The sequence below is a fragment of the Pagrus major genome, chromosome 1 (assembly GCF_040436345.1).
Source record: "Pagrus major chromosome 1, Pma_NU_1.0".
NCBI lineage: Eukaryota > Metazoa > Chordata > Actinopteri > Spariformes > Sparidae > Pagrus > Pagrus major.
In genome coordinates this window covers 14,929,018-14,938,553 of record NC_133215.1, presented here as the reverse complement: position 1 = coordinate 14,938,553, position 9,536 = coordinate 14,929,018, and positions in this window count along the sequence as shown.

Genomic DNA, 9,536 nt, shown 5'->3' with positions numbered 1-9,536 from the left:
CATATTTAGCCATATTTAGGCGAGAACTTTGGGTTGTGCTGCAGGAGAGGCTCAAGAAGCTTGTCACAGAAACATAGAGGGCGGCATATCAGCAGAGTAAGTGACAACTGCTGCTCTTTGCCAGCTATCCTCGGCTGTAGCTAGCTACCGTTAGCTAATGAGCTCACGGTTCAGTTTGTGGATAAAGAACAGAGGTGATTTACAGCAGCTCTGACCAAGACTATGACTTTGGGGACGACAATAAAGACAAACCAAGACTGTGTCTGTGCGTTTTTAATTTTGTTTAAGTCGAGTTTGAGTAAAATGTGATTTAATGAGGCAATTAAGCTTGTCTTTGTTTGGTAAAAGAGAAAAACTTGATTTCAGAAGGCGTACGGTACGGCAAAAAAAAGCACATAACTCCCCATAAAACCACAAATTGCCCCTTTTTTTCGCATATTGGTTTGTATGCGGATTAAATAAAAGGGATATGTATGTTAATTTCTGAGCTATACCTTCCGCTTTCAGTCTTTATGCTAAGCTAGGCTAACCCCCTGGCCCTGGCTTAACAAACAGACATGAGAGTGGTGTTGACCGTCACATCAAATACTAATGTTTTTTTAGGGCTATAAAATCTTTAAAACTCTGGAGTGATCAACATCCAAACTGACCACTGCTACTGTTTTCAGAAAAACTACAAAACTCCAAAGCCACCTTTAAAGCCTCCAGAGGCTGATACTCAAAGAAAGATTTAGGGTGGAGTAGCATTTCTCTGAATGCACGGAAATGCACAGTAAACAAGGTTAGACGCAAAGGCACGGCAGGGATTTGTAAATCCAGACATCCTGACAAGGACTCTCAGTGGGATATCAGACTCGAGTCTAAAACTGGGACAGGGCCTTCACTTGTGCCTCTTGTTTCATCTGGAGAGCGCTTTCATTTTCTAAAATTCATCCATTATCAGAAGAGAATGACATCCATTGGTGGGTGGTCTGTCACCATCCTTCTCGGCTGCCCACCCACTGGAGAAGATAGGCCTGGTTTGCATATTTATAGGGAGGATGTTTGTTGTTAGAGACCCGCTGTTTGAGTGTATGAATTAGCTTAAGTTCGCCAGTTGCCATGGTCACGGATATGGTTGTTTTATTTGAGCCCATTCAACCTCACATACACACACCCCTGCTCCCCCCTTCAGACTTCAGACAGAGTTTCAGTGGCTGTACAGCTTCTTTTTTTTACGTGGTTTTGGATGTTACCTCGCTAGTTAATCAGCACTAATGTTAAAATAAAACATTTAGTGAGGAAAAAAATGCAAATTTGTGTCGCTGACATATCTAAATGCCCCATGCGCTCATGCTTTATCATCACTTGAGTTGCTGGTCCCATGGAGGACATATGCCACAGCAACATGGTGTTGTCATGTGGCATGTTGAGCACGAAGAAGCAAGCGACAGTTGTTCTACCGCAGCACTCGTGCCAGGGAGGCAGAGGAACTGAGGAACTCAGGAACTTGGGGAGATTCCAGGTGAGCAGTGCCAGACGCAGAAATTCGTCCAGGCTAGTGCCACAAAAAAGATTCTGGTTGACAAGACTGAATCGGTATAGTATAGACGGATAGTTTGCCACATTTTAGCCTCTTGCTGTGTGAACAGCCGTCAGCTCTGTGGGCAGAACCACACCGATCGAGAAAGCAGAACAGATGGGTGTGAGGGGAAGAAAGAGTCTTTTAGATGGGCTTTATGCACATGTACAGACTCAGAACACGCTGCTGTGAGGGTGACAAGTAAATTACCAACAAAGTGATCCAGAGATGCAAAATCAGCTATATGCAAATTGCAGAAGGAAAAACTGCAGTGCACGAAAAATGTCAAGGAGTAGTCTCCAGAATCACAATATCAAAAAGAAAGAATAGTGGGTTATGATTACCAATAGTTGTGTTTCCATAAACATAATTTCATGAGCATTTTGAAGTATCACCAAAGAAAAGGTTGATGTAAATGGCAAAAAAAGGTCACATGACCATGGATGAATAATGAGAACTGGTTATAACATCGGAGGTGTCGCCCTGTTCACTGCTATGAGAGCTTCTCAGTTGTGCATGAAACCATAAAAGTTTGACGTCGTGTATAAAATGACCAATTTCCCCACATCTTCTGCAATGTGGTAGTCTATTGGACTACCACCCTACAAAGTGGCTAAGGGCTAGCTGGTTAGCATGCTCACTTCAGTTGATATCTCTGCAACCCAACACAGAGACGTATTTGATACAATTACGGTTATTTCTTCACACTCTGTTGCAGCTCTTTTGATAATTACTGAACTAATTATATGGCGGCAGTTGTGACGCTTAAATAAATGTATCCACTGTTTTACCACGGCTTCTTTCACTATGTAATCTTATGGGAAAAAAGTCTTTTGGGCCCCTGTGCATCATGTGATGATGCAAAGCCACTATGTAAAATCGGCTTTAAAGCCTAGCACACTTCCTGAGCTTTTGTACACAACTGATCAGCTATTTTTCACCAACTCAAGAAGAAGAAGAAGAAGTAGAAGTAGAAGAAGAAGAAGCTGTTTCTGCAAAAACAAGGCTGTTATAGAAACAAGAACATGTGGGCGAATGAGGAGGCCAAATTACTTGGATGGCCGCTGGTTTTCTTTCTTCTTCTTCTTCTTCTTAAAGCTTTATTGGGAGTTGGTTAAAACTGGTTTTGTTTCCTGTATGTGACCTACTTCTTCTCAGCCATTATTACAGCTTATACCACCAACTTCTGATGAAACTATGTTTTGCATAGTCTAGATAATCACTCCAAGTTAGAAACACAACTGACTGCATTTTCTTTTTTGCGACATTTCAGAAGTTTGCTTCAGTTTTGCTTGACAATTAGATAGAAAGATGACTTATGATATAATGGACATGCACACTTTTACACATAGTGATAATAGTCATGCAGCCTGTGGGCGTTGATGATTTAACCAGCTCAAATTTACCGAAGAGATTTAGTAAGTATTTAGTAACATCTATTTACAGTTTTAGTCTACCCTTCTATGTCACTGAAAACAAACCCAGCTGTGACCTAAAAATATCTATCATCAGCTCATCTCGCAGGCTGAGATAAGCATGGTAGATATGATTCAAACGGACGAGGCAGCCAGCATGTGGAAGCTGGGCTGTAAAAGCTAACAAGGTAAATATTGTTGTTGAAAAAAAGACGGCCTTCTGGAGTCAGCTGACAGGGACACCACTAAATGTTGCTGCAAAACATAAACATAAATATCGACCACAATGATTGTGGAAGGAAAATGTCTAGACCGACTGCAACAATATGTGCGTGTGAATGTGCGTGGGTGAAGTGCCCTATACATCTGAGATATTCTGGTTGAAAGAATGAAATTAAAGCCCACGGACTGAGGTTTGAAGCTCCGCAACATCAAAGCTTTCAAGTCGGGGCTGAGATGAGTCTCAGGCTTATTGAGGTTTCGATATGTGATGCAAACTGCCAGCTTTACCATGAGAGTGCCCTGCCTTAAAATCAAAATAACATGATGCGGCAGACTACACAGAACCTCTTTGTGCTCTTCAGGGCTGAAACATTCATTCACTGTGACAGAAAATTGCTCAAACAAATGATGGAATTTCAGGGTTGATTTTGTATAGTAACATTTGTTGTTGCTGGTTTAATTGATCACTGAAAGGCAGATAACTAGCGCACATTGGATCACGCAATTGGATGTTTGGATTACGGTAGGCATACACACCCCACCTCGCCCTTTAAGAACATTTCCAGACAGTTAACCTGTTGGTATTTCTCTGGTACGTCACCACCTATGACACATAGGATGCTCCTGAAAACACACCGGGGGGGGAGGGAGGATGATTTGAGGTGTAACTTCAGTGACTAATGTGTCAGTGTCTACGACGCAAGCCATGTGGCGTGTTGCATCAAGCTAAAGCTGAATGGAAAATTGTGGATTGCAGGTGTCAGGAGCACCTTTTTGTCATGGGACGTACAATTAGTCCTGTGAACGCGAGATGTTGCTCGAGACTAATCAGACCGTGCTCTCATTATACGATGTGACCTTGTTCAGTATGGGAATGAACGCTGGATTTCTGATCTTAGCCTTGTAATAGGCTTTACCTCCATCAGCTCAGGGTTTTAGCATCTATTTCAACGCAGGGAGACCTATAGGCTTGATTTGTATTTAAAAAAAAAGCTTTAACAATAATCTGATCATGGGCCCGTGCAATGCAAAATGTGTCTGTGGACTTTTGCCGTTACTGCAGTTACACTATAGGGGCATTAATAGGACTAATCCTGATTACATGTGGAACCAAGATGGTTGAAAGCAGCCTACAGTAACTGACCTTTGGCCTAAAGGATGGACAGCATATGGGAGGAAGGTAGTCAGTAAACAATCAGTGTCCACAAGATAAACAATCTGCAGTCCCTCCTCCCTCGTCTCTCAATGGCTTTCTTTCTTCTTGATCAACAGTCACTGGAGTCATATTAGCACACTGTACCAGGGCTTGGCATGGTTTAAGGAGACCTATTATGCTTTTTTTTTCCTTTTCCCTTTCCTTCAGTGTGTTTTGCCCAAGCAGGAGCTCATCTCTCCCACAGAAAACACTGTTCAGTGCCTGAAACGCCTCGTCAGTAGTCCCGCCTTTAATTACGTGACTTCTCGATATCACACTACGTCACCATGTCACACATTTGCATAATTTCATGGCAGAAATGAAGCTCACTGGAAGCTGAAAACACGACAAAACTGACCAGCGACACTGTGATCGGTGCTGGCTCAGGCGTGTGTGAGCTGACCAATCAGAGCAGACTGGGTAATCAGCAGGAGGCCTTAAAGAGACAGGAGCTAAAAGAGAGTGTCTCAGACAGAGGGGGGATGGACAGTATGAGAAAACTGATGCATTTTTTTGAGTATTAAAGGCATGTAAACATATTCTAGTAGTAACCTAAAATATTATGATCCTGAAGACATAATATGTCTAATTTAATAAGAAAACACTGCAGGAAAAGGGTGTTTAATATTGATGTGGGCTATCCTTACAGTTTGCACATTAAAGGCACTCAGGTTCTTCATTGAGATGGTGGTGATTAAGATTTGGTCTTAAGAAAACAATCCTTTTTAAAGAGAGGTAAAAAAAAAAAAAAAATGACACAAACTGTTAATGACACACATTGCTCGTCTGTCCTGGCTCCAGACTATTTATCGTTGTCTTTTAAAGACTATAAGACTCGGGTAACTTCTGAGTCTCCAGACCATTTACTGGTGAAGGTTTTATGAGCCACAAGCTCGACTGTAAATGCAGAGTGACAGAGGAGTCTCGTGTAAAAAAGGAACCACCCTCCAGTCGTATATTGAAAGCATTTGGGTTATTTCCTGAGAACATCACTTTGATTGGGGGATTATCACTTTGAGACCGCCTGCTGTGGCTCAGGAAGCAGAAAACACATGTTGCTGATATTTTGTTCCTCGGTTATGCCTAAATATGGAAATCGAGCGGAGCAGGAGAATGAAACCTGACATTGTCATCTCATGAAGTCGATTCTTTTTATGATTGATGAATATTGCACATGGCTGAACTGTAAATTTTGGCCCTGTTTTGTATGTGTTTTCCATTTTTTATTCATTCCTTAATTCAGGTATTTGTCAGTTATCTTGTTTATATTTAACATTAAAAAATAACTGTGAATTGGAGAATATAATTGTTATTATCTTTTCAATTCCTAAAAAAAGGACCTTTAGTGGAGTCTCAGTTCTTGTTGGTGGTTACATGTGGAAGACTTCTGCAGAGTTTCAGCACAGGCCTAAGTGTGGTATGTATTAAATTTAACTCAAAACAGTTTGCCTAGTAACATACAAGTAAACAAGGGGAAAGGGAAATGAGAAAATTATGATAGTGCCTTAAAAGACCACAATGAAGCCTGTAGTTTCAGTTGAGTCTGAAATAGTTATATATATACACATATATATATGTTTTATGCTCACAATTAACCAAATATAAATATATAATAGTGGTGCATGGTAGCGTGCTTAATTTGTAGTTACTTAAATCTAAATATTAAAAATGCTGATCCTCGATATTCAATATTCAAATATTCTTCAACATCCCCTCTCACTTTATATAACGACCTTCATTTTTAAAAGTGTAGTCATAATGCACTTGTTTATATTACAGATCGGATCACTGGTTACCAGCAGGATCGACAGGGCCGAGATGTTTGGCTAAGATGGACCGATAGATGGAGGAAAACAAAGAAGGAGTGGAGAGAGTAGTCATTTGGCTGACAGGCCCGAGGCAATGAGCAATGCAAGGCCTGAGCCACTCTGATCATAGAGCATGCAGATGATAAGTCTATAAATAGAAACATGCAGCAGGAGGGACAAAGGCTATTTCCTTGCATATGATGCAATGGATGGTTGAATTTCGATAATGTAATGAGCATTTAAGAGCATGACCTGTTATCATCGCAATTTGTTTTTCTTCTATTTTGCCTCGATGACATAAAACATGCAAGCATGATCACTGACCATATTATATTTAAATGAAATGTCATAAGATTAGGCTGCTAAGTGCTAAACACACGTCACCATGTGGGTTTGAGGAGCAGATAAAGAACCGTTTACTCCAAAAACTAAATTTTTTTGTCAGGAAAAACACAAATTAAAGCATCCTCGAAACACTGCATAGAACAACAACAACCATGAATATAGATACCAAGAAAACTGGTGATCCATTTAGTTCATGATTGGGCTTCTTTATGGTGGTGAAAATGCTTCTGCTGATCAAAAGGATTTGCATTTGCAGATGTCTACACGTCAGTGGTACCGTTTCCCTTCTAGAAGATATTATAATTGTGATATTAACAGTCCTTTCCCAGATAAGGCTATTATTTTGAAAGTCTTCCACACTCTGACTCGTTATTACCTTTATTTTAACAGGGCAGTGTACCAAACTAAACCAATAAAATGTATTATGAGACATATAAAGCAAGAATTCTAATAAAAACACCCACAGTTGTAATGCTCATTGTCTCTTAAATAAGATTTAAAGTGATTAAATGGATTAAAACGACTACATTCACATTGCTCAATATCTATTACAAAGCATTTAAATTGATTAAAAGAGATCAACTGTGTACTTTGTGATCCGTTTGTACGGTGCATAGTGTTTTAGAGCCATTTTCCAGATCTCAGTATTTACAATACAGGGTGAATAAATAGTCTTGATGAACCAATGTTCAAGATGATGAATGCCTGCTTATATAACAGATCCATGGCAGGTCAAGGTCAACTTTCTCATGACCCCGGGTGAGGTCAAACAAATGCTCACACAACAAAACCTGAAGAGATACCGTGTGACTCAATAAACCTGTGACCTCCTGCGAAGACTGAAATAAGCTACAGATGTACAAAGTCCAGCTCAGAGTAAATTGGCGTGACTGCATATGTGGGCCTGTGATAAGAAATGCACAAGTGGCATAACGTCTTTCTGTAATTACCCCGGTAATAGTCATGAGGTGTAGTCCTAACACAGCATCAGGCTTGACCAGAAATGTAATAGCTTAGCTGTTGTGAAATACTTGCACTGTACGTGTGTCTGGGTTATATTTTCGTTATGACTGTGCAGCGGCTGCACTGCTTCAAACAAGGATGTAGTGCAGCTAATTTGGTCTCTTGTTTACTGTGTCTTCATAACACCATGAAGAACGTACATGCAGAGACGAAAGCGAACGGTATTCGCCTGTGAAAAGCTGTCATACCTCCTCATAAATAAATCATTGTATTCTATCGAGCTTGAGGGACAAAAGCAAAAAAAATCTCTCCTATTCTGATGAGAACATTGTGAATTAAAACTGCACAGAAGGAGAGATCATTAATCAATGATCCAGGTCTGCATCATGGCAACAACGAAATATTTGTGAATCACAAAAGGAGTTCAACAGAAGTTACCGCTCCATTCAGACGACACTTAAATTAAGTCATGCAAAACGAAGGCAGGCCAAAAAAACAGGAAATAAAAGCCCTTGATATACATAAATTCATTTACAGTTTCTTTTGCAGCTGAATGTGGTTTCTGCATGGCTTCAGCTGTGTGGACCAAATATAATCACAATTTCTGTAAATGTCAAACCATCGACATTCACCTGCATCCTGAATGTCTTTTAAAGTTTTCACTCACATATACACTTGTTTATTCTGTACACCCAGCAAAAACAAATGCAGTATACTACAAGAGTTCTGCAATTAATCCTACCTTTGTGACATTTATAATGTTGAGTCTGGGTCAAACTGTTTCAGAGAGATGTTGATTTAACTTTATGGTCAATTAGAAATATTAGAAACACCTCTGAGTATACAGCATTGGCTTGATGTAAATAAACTGCCAAAATACCGAATAACAGAATCCATATTGTAGAAAGTGAGATTTCCATGTCCTTTTTCATTATAAAGCAGGTGCAACATAAATATTGTGAAAGTATCAAAACACTTTATCCACAGATAAATGCTCACAGCTTGTATTCAGAAACTGTGCCTTAAAACAAGCAGTCGTGACCTCTTTAAGGTCGTGATACCACAACTATACAGTCACTGCGCATAGCCACGGCCCCAGCACAGCCGTGGTTGCAAAAATGTGATCAGAGTCAATGCAGAAACCATCCACTATAAAGAAAATAATGCCAAAGTGGAGCTCAATGTGGTAGCTACCAGCTGTTGAAATCTTGGCAATAATGGGCAAAGAGGTGGACCTTACCAGCTCCAGAAGCTGTCTGCTGGTTAATGCTAACATGGTAGGTCATTAATCCAAAACACCGGCGTCTGTCCCTCCATCCCAGTCTGTTAGTCCAATTAACTGCACAGAAAGCCATATTATTTATTCAATATCTGCATTAAAATTGTCCAAAAGGCATCAACACCACAAACACGGCCAAAAAGTGAAGATCAGTGACTGAAATTAGCTGAGGGGGGCCTTAAAGAGACAGGATATAATGGATACAGTACATTTTTAGCTGCTCTAATATATTTCCACCAGTGTTTTTGTGGCTGCTAGTTGCAATCATACACAGCTTTACACATTTAAGGTTTTTTTTTTTTTTTTTTAATTCACACATCCCACTTGCAAAACTGTTCACTTGTAAAAAGCTGACAGCAATAAACTTAACCAGCAATTTGCACTGACTGAAATCTTGCAATCTATGATAAACTGTCTGCACTGCAGGTCCCACTGGGATCCTGCGTGACACTTATTACCAAGAAACTACAACAAAAACAATGTTTGTGGCTCTGGTCCTCAAGGGCCTGCTCCTCATCACTCATACTAAAAGTCACTTCCCTCATCGTGACGCCTTTGTGATTTCTTCAGAATACACTCCAACAATCTGAGGCACAAACATCTGGTTGCTACATAGAAACTGCCTGCCATGCAGATCAGCCCACATTTAGACTCTTCAAGCACTCCTGCTAAGATATTCATAACCCTCTCATTGCTCTTGCAAAGTGACACGTTTGCTCATGACCACAATTGAAGCATGATACACAGT